Raw genomic sequence first — 15,147 nt, 5'->3', positions numbered from 1 at the left:
AGAGATAGCCACCTTTAGTCCCACCATCTGATAACCCCCACATGCTCACACATGGTTTACTCGGTGGGACAGCCCTGGGCAGTGGTGGTGGGGGGGGAATGTGTCCTCTGGGGATGGGAGCGGGGAGAAGGCACCAGGGAGCATGGCGTTCTCCATCTGCCCAGGGCAACAAAAGCTCCCAACTTTCCCTTTTCTTTGCCTTCTCTCTCCTTCTCGTGAAATCAGTCCTTTCTCTCTTTCTTCCCATAAGTCACAGCCGATGAATGATTTTCTTTTTGGCAACAGCTCTTGGTAAATGAAAGGGAAGTTAATGACTCGATTTCCTGGGGGTGAAATGCAGACAAATTTGACACCACGTGGTGGTCCAGGGCACCGGGGGATTGGAAGCTGGTGATAAAAATTGCTCGGTATTTTTACATATCCTGTGGTCACAGTCGCTGATATGATGAATAGAAGGGTCTGTAGCAAATGCACATAGTGGGAATTTGGTCTGACTTGAAAGGATTGCACGAGCACTGCCAATGTTGTCGAACATTCTCTCTACCTCTTGATATGCTTCCAAAATAGCTTACCATATGGCAAGAGAATTAGAAATACATCTTGATTCCTTTGACCAAGAAAGTGTTCCCCTCCCCCCCTTTGGTGGGTTTAGTGTTTCAAAATAAAATGAGGTCACATAGGAAGCTTTTCTTTATCCTTTCTGGAAGACATGAGAAGGGTGAGTCAGGCAGATGGACATACCCATTCAAAGAAAGATAAGGGATCTAAGAGAGAAACAGAGAAAAGCCACAGTATTGTCGTTTTCACACTGGTTTGGAAATTCATGCCATGGAAATTGTGTTTAGTGAATGGGCTTCCCCAATCTAATTTTGTGTGCTTTTATTTATTTTCATTTATTATTGTTTTTTAGAAGCACTTTTTTTTTTTAAGATTTTATTTGTTTATTTGACAGAGAGAGAGACAGCCAGCGAGAAAGGGAACACAAGCAGGGGGAGTTGGGAGAGGAAGAAGCAGGCTCCCAGTGGAGGAGCCTGATGTGGGGCTCGATCCCAGAACGCCGGGATCACACCCTGAGCCGAAGGCAGACGCTTAAGGACTGAGCCACCCAGGCGCCCCTAGAAGCACTTAAAAAAGATTTTATGTATTTGACAGAGTGAGGGGGGGGAGAGAGAGAGAGAGAGCACACAAGCAGAGAGAAGCTGGCTCCCCGCAGAGCAAGAAGCCCCATGCGGCACTCGATCCCAGGACCCTGGGATCATGACCTGAGCCGAAGGCAGACGCTTAACCAACTGAGCCACCCAGGCATCTCAAATTTTGCATGCTTTTAAAAAAGAAATGCATTGTGACCTTTAGGGGTGCACATCTCTGCCCCACTCATCTGCTTTTCTGTATTTATAATCGGTTTTCTTCCCCATCACAGATTAATAAGATGCTTTTTGTGGCTCAAAGAACCAAGTTCTTAAATTATTATTGTTAAAAAATAGCAATTGGCTTTTTCAATGTCTGCATTTTGAAATTGGAGTTGGATTGAGTCTAGGGTCAGTGGAAAAGTTGACAACAGGTATCGGAAAGCTGGTCGGGGCGGGGGAGGGGTCAACCTGTTTGCAGCCCTGGGCTCACAGTGCCGAGCTGGCATGGCCGTGAAGGTCATATTCCCGTGCCCTTCTGACTGCTAGTTGTCACTAAGGGATTTTAGGCTTTGACAGAGTCTCACCTCCATCCTGCGGGTGAGGGTCGAGGCCGTGCAGGCAGGGACTGAAGGCAAGTCATCCCCGTTCCAACCTGCAAACCAAGGGTTTTCCCTCCTTCCCACAAGGTCAAGAGCAGATGAGATCATGGATTTGAGGTGTTGTAACAGTCATCAGGTCCTGTTGATTCTGCCTTCCTAACATATGTCTGAATTCACCCCCTTTCTCCTGCCAGGCTGTCCCCATATTCTTGCCTGCCACAGCCGCCTGAATTACTTAGACCCTTCCAGGACCTTCTCCAGGCAGTTGCCAGAGACATCTTGGTAAAACACACCGGTCAGACAAGGTTACTCCACAGTGTAGGACACGCCCAGGCTTCTTGTTGCTCTCAGTGTAAGGTCCAAACTCCTTCCCGTGGTGGGCCATGCCTTTCCCGTCTGACCCGGCCACTCCCCTTTGCTTTATCCCCCACCTCTCTCTGTCTCCATCACACTGAAGGGGCCACTCCCCGCCTGTATCCTTCCCACCATTTTTGGCCCTTGGAACAGCATGTCTGGTCTGCCTCGGGCTTTCTCCCCTCCTCCTCACTCAGCCATCTCCTGCCCATCACTAGGTGTCCTTGGAGCTGTCCCTTCCTCCAAGAAGCGTCCCCTGGCCACAGACTGTGGATGTCTATCCCCAGCACTCCTTGCTGCTTTCCTGTGTCAGGCCCAGGCCCTGCATGTTGGAAGCTGATGGGATAGATGATAGACACGGAGGAGAGATAGGTGGGGGAGTGCAGGTGTCTGAGAACTGAAATGTCAGGACCCCGGGGACTCTCCCCGTAAGTTCTAAACACTGCCGGTTAGGTATTTAGGCGGATGACTGTACTTTGGTCTGAATTGGCTGTCCCGACTGTGCAGACTGGCTGAGGGGTCATCTAGGTATCCTGTTTGGGTAAGCACTTGCAGAAAAAGGCAAGAGAGTGTGGCAGGTAGTCAGTAGGCACTCCGTAATTGACATGTTGGGTCAAAACCCGCAGCCTAAGAACCACGTGTGTCTCTGTGGCCATGTTAGCAGTTGCGTTGGGGAGCCAGAGGGCTGACCTAAGCACTGACTGGGCTGGGAGCACGGACAGGGTCATCTGCTAGTCCTGTGCACGTGGCCCCTGGGAAGGAGACAGAGTAAGGCAGAGTGGCTCCAACAGAAGGCTTTGGGACTCAGACAAACCTGGGTTCCATCCTTGCTCAGCATTTACCAGCATGTGACCTTGGGCAAGTGACTTTAACTTCCTAGAGCCTCAGTATCTTCATCTGTAGAATGGGCATAAATGACAGCCTCCACTTTCCAGAGTTCTTATAAGAATTATATGAGAAAATGTCTATAGGGTGCCTGGTTCCTAGTCCATGCACGATATAAGGTATCTGATTTGGGGGAAGACTCCCTGTTACTCCCAATCTTGCCCTCGTTTGGCATTTATTTTGGGCTGTCGTCCCAACTCCCAGTGACAAGTGGGGAAGATGGCTGTCCAGCGTCGGCCGTGATAACGGCCAGGCTGGAACGGCAGGCTCCCTGTTCATCTTGTAATCCTGTTTCCTGTCCCCCACACACCCGGTGACAGCTGGCCCGCGGGGGGGAAAAAGCAGGAGGAATGACATTTCCTCTAATTCCAACAGTTGGAAGAAGGGAAGAAGGCCGGACACGGACCCATGGTTCGCCCACATAAATAACGTCTGGATTAGCTTGGCAAATGTCTGGGCGCTCGCCCTGCTATCTCCCCGAGCCCCGCTCTCTGCCTTTGGAAAATGCAGATGGTGTCTTAGTTATTTTTCCACTGTTCATTTATGGGCTCTGGTTACAGAAACAAGAACTGCTTATTATAAAAATGGGCGAGCTTTGGATAAAGCACAGAGAAGAAGATCAAATTATTTTAAAATCCTGTCTGTAGCTGACCGATTAGAATATGTGCCAAGGTTATTGCAAAAGGTTAATCTGCGGCTTAAGAAAACATGTTCCCCTAAAAAGCCAGTATTTCCCAAATTGTAGGACCTCTACCCCGGTGACAGATAGGATAGCTTTAGAAGGTGTACAGACACTGGCACGTGAGGGTGATTTTATAGACAGTATTGCTGGGAATGAGACTGAGTTCTAAAGAAGGAAGGGGAGAGGGAGGGAGGGAGGGGGGAGAGGTAAGGCTGATTATTTAAGGGAAAATATTAATTAAATAAGAGTAGAACTGCTATAAAGGTTTGGTGAACTTGTCAAGGTGATATGCAAATGAGAGAAATTTGGAAAATACCCCTAAATGCTCATCCTAACAAGAAAGGTGGGGGAGCTTTCCTGCTGCTTAAAATGACTTAGGCCCTGGTTTTTCGTGGAACGTTGCTTTCTTTGACCTTTGCTTCAGTCTTTAAGATGTTTTCAGGCAAGTTGGGAACTTCCTAGGGGTCAAGGGTGCTGGGGGCCAAGGCTAGGGCCCCTGGGGGTAGGATGGGGATGAAGGGGGAGGGGAGATGGAGGAAGGAGGGGAGGAGAGGGTGGGAGCGAAGCCTTGTGGGAAGATTGGGATTTGTGTGTATCGGGAAGAAGGGTTTTCTGAGTTGGGTCAGGGTAGAATTGGGCAGGGATCTACAAGTCTTGGGGTCTGGAGTAGGGGTCACATTCTGAAGCTCTCCGAAAGCCCGCTGGGGTGGCAGGTGATGTGGTGGTATGGGGGGGGGTTGCTCGGAGAACATGGCATTCTGGAGACAGAAGGGCCTGCAGGAGACAGCATCTCTTCCAGTTTTGCAGAAGGAGAAACTGAGGACAGGAGAGTCCCTCATTTCGCTAGTGCGTGATTTGTCGATTTGCTCTTCGGGGAACGCATTTATGAAGTGTTCACGCGGTGCCAGGTCTTGAGGCTGCAAAGGCGAATCAGGACCCAGAGGAACAGGTCCACTGGTGGAAGGCTCCAGAGTTGGGCTCCCCCGACTCCCCCAAACCTCTACCTCCTCATCTGTAAAATGGGGAGTAGTTCTAGAACTTACCTCCAGGGCTGGTGCACGGGTGGAATGAGGTGATGACTACTGCACCAGGTTGAGAATGACAGATTGCTCTCGGGCTTCCCTGGGCCTGGCTAGGAAGCCCTGGGCCGCAAGCTAGGCCATCCTCTCTCTGTGTGTGACAGTAAATCCTGGACAGCCAAAGCTCTAGAGACCACTTACCCTGTGTGCCTCCACCGCCTGCTAAAGGGACCCAGAAGTGCAGGCGACCTCAGTCCTTCATGAGGCCCTCGGAGGCCGTCCGAGCGCCCCGAATCTCACCCAGGTGCAATCTGCTAGCCTTCGCTCGGTAATGCTTGTCAGTATTACTGATGGTGAAAAGTCCAGGCATTGCTTGTCGCCACTGTATGCAAGAGGTAACGGAGAAGCACCTTTATTTTGTTCATGCTTTGCGGGTCAGGAGCTTGGAAAGGGCTCATCCGGGCTGTTCTTGCCCGCTGTCAGGTGTTGGCTGGGGGGGCAGGTAGCCGAAGGCACCAGGCCGGACGTGTGGGAGGGCTCGCTGCCGTAATCCACAGTCAGTGCTGGCTTTCGGCTGGGATCTCAGCGGGGCTGTCCCCTGGAGCATGTACCCCAGGCCTGTCCAACACGGCGGCCCCGGGGGGGGTCAGACTCCTTCCACGGCTGCTGGCTGCCCCTGAGATCGCCAGGAGGAAGCCGCGAGGCTCTGTTCAGCAGGCCTTGAAAAATGTAGTGTCCCTTCTGTTGCTTTCTGTTGGTAGAACAGGACTCACTGAGGGGGCGCCCCGATTCCAGAGGCAGGGATCCCTCCTCTAGACAGAAGGAGAGTCAAAGAGCGTGTCTCTGTGTTTTAACACCACCCCCACACGCGCGAAAGCACCGGGCCCAGTATCGGGCCCAGACTGATGCCGGGTTGATGTTAGGCGTTGAGACGGGTCCGTGCCCTCGGGGAGCCAAAGGCCAGGGTGACGTGCCCAGGGCCGCACAGCTGGTCAAGGTGCAGAGGCCTGGCTACAGCTTGGTTTCTTCAGCGTGGAGAGAATCTGCTTTTACTGCCCTCTTCCTCCAGGGCTGGGTTCTCAATCAGGGTCCCTTTTGAAAATCCAATGAAAGCCAGGGACTGTCTGAAAATCTCACAAGGTATAAATAGACAAAAATTTCAAACCATTTGAAGGGATTCAGGGGTCTGGGGCCCCTAAAAGGTTAAAAGCCTTTTATTGGCACCTTCCCTCCTTCTCCAGGCCTGGCTTCCTGATTTTAAATTAATGTTCAGCTCCTTAACCTCAAATGGTCACTTTTCAAAGGACTTAGCACTCTTGTATTCCCACGCTTGCGGTGAGAGGTAATCGGAATGCCCGGTTAATGAGGAGTGATTTCCAAGACAACATTCTGGAGATGGCATTAACTCCCTACTTCTTGCCGTACTTTTGGCTAGCCACACGGCTTCCCCCAGAGAAGTGTGAATTTATGGAAAACAAGAGGGGATTGTGTTTGGGAAGCCAAGCCGGCCTGAGTTGTGAGATTGGGGTTTGTCCCAAGGGGTCCCACGTTGGCTCGTGGTTGTCCGTTGAGGACACGGATGCTCAGAACAGCCCCCTATCCCCCGCCCCGACCTCTTCCCGTTCATCTGCAGCACTGTCCCCACCCTCTCCTCCCCCACCCTCTGCCCCATCGTACCTGCTCTTCAGGCCAGTGTCTGTGGGCAAATCACTCATTCACATGGAAGCAGTGTTTCTCAGACTTTTGGCAAACATCGAAATTACCCAGGGGTGGGGGGAGCTTATTAAGAAAAGCAGATTTCTGGGTTTCATCCTCGGACGTTCTGAGTCAGTGGCTCTAGGGAGGGCTCAGAAACTGCCCTTTGACAGGTTTTCTGATGGAGGGGACCCCTGTTTGCACCTGCGTAGTCCCTTGGCTCTGCAGAACAAGCAGGGGCATTTGGGTAAATGTGTGAAACAGATCTGGAAATAGATCCCATGTGCTGGATTGTTTTATAAAAAAGAACCCTTTGCTCTAAGTGCTCAACTTTGGCTGAACATGAGAAGTACCTGCAGTGTTCCCCAATGTTTTATTATGAAAAGGGTGAGACATATAGAAAATACGGAAGAATTGTACAGTGAGCACCCACATACCCACTGCTTAGCTCCTGCAGTTAATATTTTGCTATATATTTGCCCTGCCATCCATCCATCCATCCATCCATCCATCCATCCATCCATCCATACATCCACCCGTCCATCCATCCACCCATCCATCCATCCATCCACCCGTCCATCCATCCATCCACCCGTCCATCCATCCACCAGTCCATCCATCCATCCGTCCATCCATCCATCCATCCATCCATCCATCCACCTGTCCATCCATACATCCACCTGTCCATCCATACATCCATCCATCCATCCATCCACCTATCCATTCATCCATCCACCTGTCCATCCATCCACCAATCCATCCATCCATCCATTCATCCATCCACCAGTCCATCCATCCATCCACTGACCCATCCATCCATTTGTCTGTCCATCCATCCAGACACTCACAATCCATCCATCTATCCATTCATCTTATTTTTTTATGTCTTCCATACTGAGTGGCAGACATGAATACATTCCACTCCTCTGTACTTCTGCATGCATGTCATTAACTAAGATTCAATTTTTGCTCACAAATCTCTATTTTAGGTAAAATTACGTACAGTGAACTGCACAAATCTTAAGCGCACTGTTCACTTTTTGACAAATGCACATTCCTATGAAACCCAAGCCCCTGTGGTAATATAGAACATTCCCTCACCCCAGACATTTCCCTCATGCCCCACCCCAGTTAATTCCTGCCTCCACCTCCCCACCAGAAGCAAGTCGTGTTTCAGCTTTTTTTTTTTAAACTGTAAGTTAGTTTTGTCTGCTCAGAATTTTGTGTAAATGGATTCTTACAGTGAGTTCTCTTTTACATAAGGCTTTTTTCTCCTGGGGAGCTTTTTTTTTTTTAAATATTTTATTTTTATTTATTCGACAGAGATAGAGACAGCCAGCGAGAGAGGGAACACAAGCAGGGGGAGTGGGAGAGGAAGAAGCAGGCTCATAGCAGAGGAGCCTGATGTGGGGCTCAATCCCATAACGCCGGGATCACGCCCTGAGCCGAAGGCAGACGCTTAACCGCTGTGCCACCCAGGCGCCCCTTCCTGGGGAGCTTTAAAAGAGCCTCAAGTCCAGGCTGTACCACAGAACAATGGCATCAAACTCTTGAGGTGGGAGTGGGCTTAGGAGTCAGTATTTTTTTCTTTTTCCTTTTTTATTTTTAAAGATTTTATTTATTTGTTTATTTGAGGGAGAGAGAGAGTGAGTGAGTGGGGGGAGGAACAGAAGAGGGACAAGCAGACTCCATGTTAAGCGGGGAGCCCCATGCCAGGCTCGATCCCACGACCCCGAGATCGTGACCTGAGCCGACCTCAAGAGTCAGACGCCCAACTCACTGAGCCACCCAGGCACCTTGGTATTTTTTTTTCTTTGCAGAAATTCTTTCTTTTTGAAAGTGAAGGATAATTAACGTACAGTGTTCTATTAGTTTCAGGGGTCCTGTAGCATGATTTAACACTTTTTTACATTGCTCAGCGCTCATCAAACTACTTCTGTGCTTAATCCCTTTTACCGATTTCACAGGATTCAGCTTTTTTTTTTTTAATTCCCCAGATGCAATGCACTCTACAGCCAAGCTTGAACCCACTCCTGTCTCTCTACCCGTCCCTACCCTCAGCCCTGTATCTCAGCCACCCCGTCCCAGTAATGTTCTCACATTAGAAGCTTGTTTCCCGGGAGACCCACTCCCTCATAGATGTGTGTGCTTGTTTTTAGGGGGAGAGACAGATTTTTATGTTAGCGCACAGGCCGCTTAGCATTCCTACAGAAGCAGTGGCTTTAGGGTGACCCCACCAATGTCGTCATTTGAGCTAAAGGTCACTGGGAGCTGCTTGACTTCCTTCTGCATGACCTAGAAGCCCCCAGGGGATGCCTCTCAGAACCAAGGCCTCAAGACCATCCCCTTCAGTATGGGAGGCAGCTTGAGAAAGATCCGTTATTCCGGGCCTTTCCAGTTTTCTGGCTTCCAGAAAGACCCAGGCCGAACCTCAGAAAGTCCTCTCCCCACCTTCGCATCCTCCCTCCAAAATCATTAAAACAAACCAACAAGCAAAAAGCAAACTACTGAGACAAAGGCGGGGTTAGACTTGTTAAAGTTGCTAGTTTTAGGAGACGGAACCGAAATGTCGCGTTCCTATCCATAGCGTCACATCCTGGCTCTTGCTTCGGGGGCTCACAACTAGGACGTGTGACGTGGGCCTTGTGATTCCCATTCTGTGCGTGAAGAGACTGAGGCAAAGGCTGACGTCATCCGTGGTCCATGCAACTACCCAGGGCTTTCTCCGCGATCCCTGCCTCTGTAGTGTTGCTCAAAAGCTTTTTTGGAACCACAGACTTCCTTTGAGTAAGTGATATGAGTCTGGACCTCTCCCTAGAAAAGCCAGCAAGTTCTAAATATCTGCTATTTGGTGGCAGGGGGGGCATTTAGAGCCTTTGCAAGGTAAGAACATTTCCTTCAGAATAGAATCCTGTGCGGTTTGTAAGCTGGTGTATATTGAGCCACGTGTCCCAAATATACGCCAAGCCTTTCCCTGCATGGTAATATTTTACAATCCCGACAGGCAGGAGTCTTAGCATTCCCATTTTACAGACGGAAGACGGGCTCAGGGAAAGGTGGAACCTTCTGGTTTGAGGCCAGGTACCGAAGTGAGGCACGTCCACGCAGCCTGACTTAAGAGCCCCAACTTGATACGAGCACCCTGATAGTAAATTACCTAGAGATTGAACAAGGGAGCCCCGGGTTCTCAAACCAAAGTTGCCGTACGTGGGGGGTGCTCAAGGTGAGAGAGGGAGTCATCTTGGAATTTCTTGGAGCCCCTTGCATCCTCCAGCCCTGCTGGGATCAGCGTGGGGAAAAGTGTGCGGCTTCTCTGTGCGCCCCGTTCTCACCATGCCCTTCTCCAGCTTTGCCGGCTGGTGTGAACTGAGTAATAGTACGGCCCTAAAGCACTTTGTAGGCATGGGGGAGACAGCGACTATGACTTGTCGTGAGCTCTGTCCCGCCCGCGCGTCCCCGCTGGTTAAATCAGAATAATGTCCCCCAAGCATATTAGAACGTTAATAAGTCATGAGAGCTCTTGTGGGATTGTGGGGCCCCTTTCTGAATTTTAATCGCAGATCAGGGTGCTGGCCAGAGGAGGCATTCGCTCCGGGAGGACGGCGATCCTGCAGTGCTAGCCTTGCCTGGCGCGCTGCTCCCTCCGGACCTTTGAGAAGGGCTGCCCGCACTGGAGCAAGCCGCCCCCCCAGCACCCCGGCGCCCCTGCCACCTGCTCCCGTGAAAAGACCAATTCAGTTGGCCGCAGTGGAAAACGTTCTCGGGGGCGTTTGTTAGCTGGCGGCGGGCTACGGATGCAGTTTGGCCGCGGATTTCAGTGTTCCCTTGTAATGTTTACAACCCAGACCCGGCGACAATGGCGTCATTCACTGCACTCGCTCACGTGGAACAGAACGTGAGAGGGGGCCCGAGCCGGGGAGAAGCTGGTCTGCGGGCTCCAACACCCGGGGCAGAGCCGAGGTGCTGGGGGCCCCCGGCTGGCATCGGCGAGGACCCAGCTGGGGGCAGAGAGAGCAGTGCCGTTGGGCAGCCGGCGTACAAAAGGTGGCTCACACAGGAGGACGGACAGATTGATCAGTAGAACTTGACATTGCCCCGTGCAGCCCATGGCCAGCCATTAGCACCAGGCTGCCTTCTAGAACAGGGTGGCTCTGTCACCCCGTGTGAAAGCAGCCATTTCCTACGATCAAGTAGAAGTTAGCTGGCAAGGGCTTGGGAATAGCACTGACCTGTGGCCAAGCTCGACTCTTGTCTCCTTCTTAGCTGTGCAGTCTGGGGCAAGTTGCTCAACCTCTCTGAGCCTCGATGTCTTTACCTCTAAAGTGTATCGCATTGGACCGATGAAGTGGGTGTGTTGCCTGAATCAAAGGAGGGAACGCGCGTAAGGCACCAGGAGGGTGGGTGAAGCATTAAGAGGCACCAAAGAACAAGGTTGTTGAGTGGGGGTGGGGGATGAGGATGAGGAGTGGGCTGAAAAAAAGAGGCCTTTTTCCTGCCCCTCTTCCCAGACACACAGGGGCTTTTCAGCTTTTCCTTTACTTCCTTTGTGCCCTGGGCTCCTCACCGATGCTCTTGAGCTGCAGGGGAAGAGAGTCGGTCTTCCCCCTGCGAGGACGGCCAACAGCGGGTCGTGTTGCCACGGACCGTGTTCCTTCGGTGCATCGAGGGGCCTGGTGAAAACGCCCGCAGCTTGTGCGATTGCGATGTGTTCTTCCCTTTGCCTCTGTATTCCCACGCTGATGGAGAAGGCCCTTCACCCTTGCATGCTCCCGTTTTGACACCTGTCAGAGGGCCCTGGGGACGTGGATTGCAGGCACCGAGAGAGCCGTGTTCGTGATTGACGGTGGGGAGGAGGTTTCAAGCACCCTGGAGGAAAACAAGCTGCGAGGGACGAGTGGTTATTGGGATAATATGGCTTTCCCACTTCTGTGAGTGTTAGTAATCAAAAGCAGGATTTGGCCTTTCCAGAGAGTAATTTTGCAATTTGGCAGCGTTGGAAGGGAGAATTCCACGGAGTCCACTGATACATTCTCTTGTAAAATCCCTCAGCCAACATTTTTTTTTGGGGGGGGAGTTGTTTTCTTTAATTAAAAAAAAATAACCATCCCCATTAAGAATATAAAAACTAAAAGAGATTTCCCCCTTCCTGTTGGAGCTCTGGCAGCTTGGTTCTTGAACGAAGCAGACCTAAATAGATTTGCCAGTGAGATTTGACAACTTTTATAATGTTTTATTATTATTATAATTTTCCTTCTTCTTTTTCTTCTTCTTCTCTTTTTTTTTTTTTTTTCCATTACGTAGCTGGAGCCACAAAGAGAGGGCTGTAAAGCTAACTTCATTCCTTTCAGACTTCTAGCCCCAGGGGAGATTCCGAGTGGTGTGGCTGCTCACGATGGCTCCAGCTTTGGCTCGGAGGTGGTACACGCCACGGGAAGGCTCGGCCAGGGGACCCCTGGGTGTCGTGAGGGCTCTGTAGCCTCATGGAAACTTGGCAGACACTCCGTGTCCCCTGCCTGGCTACTCTGATGTGCTTTCACATGACAAACAAAGTCAGGGGCCAGGGTGGGTATCGTTGCACCCCGGAGGGGTGTGAGAAGCGGGAAAGGAATCTTGGGCCCTAAGCCCCCTGCTCCTTTAAAAGTCTATTGCGTCCTAAAAATGGAAGGAAATCATCAGGGGCCTGTCTAGGTGTAGCAAGGGGACGGTTGGGTTCCAATCCTGGTTGTGTCTCTTTCTAGCTCTGTGCCCATGGGCGAGTTGTTTGACCGCCCATAGGCTTTGGGGGCCTCATCCCAGAAAGTGGGGACAAAACCAGTACCAACTTCATAGGGTCACAGAAAGGATGGAAAGGGCCAATGCAGCATCCTTCACGCTGTGTTAGATGTAACGTTCTTGGTGTCTGACCTGACGTCAGGTGGACTCTTAAGACGTAAAAGAATAGTTGGTTTCTGGCAAAAGTCACAACTAAGTTGGGGATTTACTGATACGTATTTCTTCTAGGGAGGAGTTTTTTGTTTTTTGTGTTTTTTTTTTAAAAGATTTTTATTTATTTATTTGACACACATACACAGAGCACAAGCAGGGGGAGCGGCAGGCAGAGGGAGATGGAGAAGCAGGCTTTCTGCTGAGCGGGGAGCCCGATGTGGGGCTTGACCCCAGGACCCTGGGATCATGACCCGAGCCAAAGGCAGACGCTTCACCGACTGAGTCACCCAGGCGCTTCTAGGGAGGAGTTCTTAGCCTGTTTGGTGCCATGGGCCTCTCTGCTGTTCTGGTGAAACGTGTGGGTCCCACTTCTCAGAATACTATGATTAAATGCGTAGATTGCAAGAAGAAAACCAATTATCCTGAAACGTACTTATCAACATATTTTTAAACGGCACTATGGAATTACGTACGCTTTATAAATGCCTTATCCGGTAGCAGGTCTAAAACGACTGTAATTCTGAAGCCGCGATAAGCACAGATTGTATCTTGAGGCATTCACAGCAGCTGCAGTGGAAATGAAATTATTTCATTTTCTGTTGATGACAGTCGCTAGGGCTGCTAATACAACCGTGGCTTGTTGCCTACATTTGTAACAGAAAGGAATGCTAAATTTCAATTCAAGATTAGTGAAAATAAAGACGTCATTTTAAAAATCCAAATTTAGACCCTTAAGTTCCCCCTGAGGAAAGGCCTCCCAAGTAAAGGAGACAGGCATATGGAGCCCTGCTTCCTCCTGAGAAATTCTGCGGGCTGAAAGCATGAGTCATTTTGGGAAGGCATAACAGAAGTTTCTATTAAGTGCCAGGTATTTTCTCGGGCATATGGTGGGATCTTTCAACAGTCTCATGAGGCTCAGAAAGGTTAAGTGCCTCACCCAAGGCCACACAGCATTAGATGGCAGATCTTTTAGAGAACACATATCTTCCCGAATCCAACTCCTTTGTTCTTTCCACTATGTCCGGATTCTTAAATATCTAAATAAAAATCAGGGTCCAGTGGGTTCTCCAGGGATAGGAAGGTGTCGGGGAGGCTCAGGGTAGAACACTGTGGTTTCTCCATGCCATCTCTGTGTTTTCCTCATTTTCGCAGTTGGCAAAACTAAGGCTTAGCAAGGCGACCTGCTTTATCTGAGGTCACAGAGTTGGCAAGGACATTGGGCTGGGTGTGCCACAGGCTTGGGGGGCGCTGGAGGACTCTTTCTGGGGGTTTTATGAAGACTGGGCATTTCCTGGAAAGTAGCAGCTTTCCTTTTATTTATTGTTTTTAAGATTTAATTATTTATTTGACAGAGACACAGCGAAAGAGGGAGCACAAGCAAGGGGGGGTGGGAGAGGGAGAAGGAGGCTTCCCACTGAGCAGGGAGCCTGATGCGGGTCTCAATCCCAGGACCCCGGGGTCATGACCCGAGCTGAAGGCAGATGCTTCACGGACTGAGCCATCCAGGTGCCCCTGACTTGAATAACTTCTTAGGAAAATGCATAGTCATTGGATTGCTGCATCTATGTTATCGTAGTTTTTAAGAAAAGGGGTGCTATCCAGTTGCCTGCCAGAAAGGAGGCGCTGGATCACCCCTCCACCAGCCTGCACAGTGTCATTGTGATTTTCCTGCCAGCAATTTCCTCTCCCGGCCCCACACGTTGGCAGCCCCCTCCCCTGCGTGGATGAGCCTGTGTTCCAGGTCAGGCCATTCTCTTACGTGTGCGTGCAAAAGCTTCTCTCAATTCTCCCTCTGATCTTAGAGCCACCCCTTCTCCCAGCTCTTTTGCAGACTCCCCCTCTGACCCTCCCCTACCCACCTGGCTTCTTGTGGGGCTCCCAGGGCTGCTGAGCCCACCTCCCTCCTTCCAGGGGGGGGGTTTGACGTCTGCCCACTCTCGTGAGGCAGAGAGTGGGAGTACTGGTATGAAAGCTCAAGGCAAGGGCGTGTGGACGGTGTATCCTAAGAGAGTGAGGAACCACATTTTGAGCCTTTGGAAGGATGCTCTTCATAGGATGTCACTGGATTTTATTCTGCTTGGCTCACCCGTGTGACCACTGAGTCTCCAAAGGGCACATAGGCTGTAAGTGATGCGGTTGGGGCGTGAATCTGGATCTGCCTCATCTTAGATCCCATGCTCTGTTTCCTTTGTCCTTGCTCTTCCTTCTCCCTTCCTTCCTCTCTTTCCCTCTCTTTCTCTCTCCTTCTACTCTCTCAAAGCAATGGCAGTAGTGATGATGCTTGCTGTTTGTCGAGCATTTGCTGTGTTCAGCCTTTCACAACTATTAATTCATTTCTTCTCTCAGCAACGCTTTGAACTGGGGATTTTTACTAGCCCTATTTCACAGATGGGAAAACCGAGGCATGGAGGTGAAATTAAATATTATGTCAGTGGTGACAAGTACAGCCGCTCAAAAGGAAATTCGAAGGCACAGGCAGCAAACTACTCAGATTAGGGGGACCGAGGATCATACCTGACTATCCTAGGTGGTCAGAGACTTCTTTACTAATGTTGGACAAAGACCTCAGCCCTGTTTTAAAGATGGGAACCCAGAAGTTCAGTCTAGGTGACCACTCAGCTCTTCTAGCTTTTGAATTAGGGAATTCAAAGACATATACATTGGATTGAAATATTTCAAAATGCCATGTGAAGAGGGGTTCCTCATGGGGGATGCTCATTTAATTTTTGGCATACACATAGAACTATTCATAAACCTACTCGCATAACATATAAGGCATGAAAAGTTCATGCGTGGATATATGTGTCTGTGGCATTTGATGGACTTGGGTATAACTAGATCACTGTGCTCAGCAAAGA

General features: G+C 50.3%; 1 protein-coding gene across 1 annotated transcript in view; it reads left to right on the top strand.

Moving 5' to 3' along the window:
• Window positions 1-15,147, top strand: part of TBX5 (T-box transcription factor 5) — a 44,605-nt gene that overhangs the window by 18,291 nt on the left and 11,167 nt on the right. The window lies entirely within an intron of this gene.

The sequence above is a fragment of the Ailuropoda melanoleuca genome, chromosome 12 (assembly GCF_002007445.2).
Source record: "Ailuropoda melanoleuca isolate Jingjing chromosome 12, ASM200744v2, whole genome shotgun sequence".
Taxonomy (NCBI): domain Eukaryota; kingdom Metazoa; phylum Chordata; class Mammalia; order Carnivora; family Ursidae; genus Ailuropoda; species Ailuropoda melanoleuca.
The sequence above is the reverse complement of the archived record's forward strand: the minus strand, read 5'-3'. Positions and strand labels throughout refer to the sequence as shown.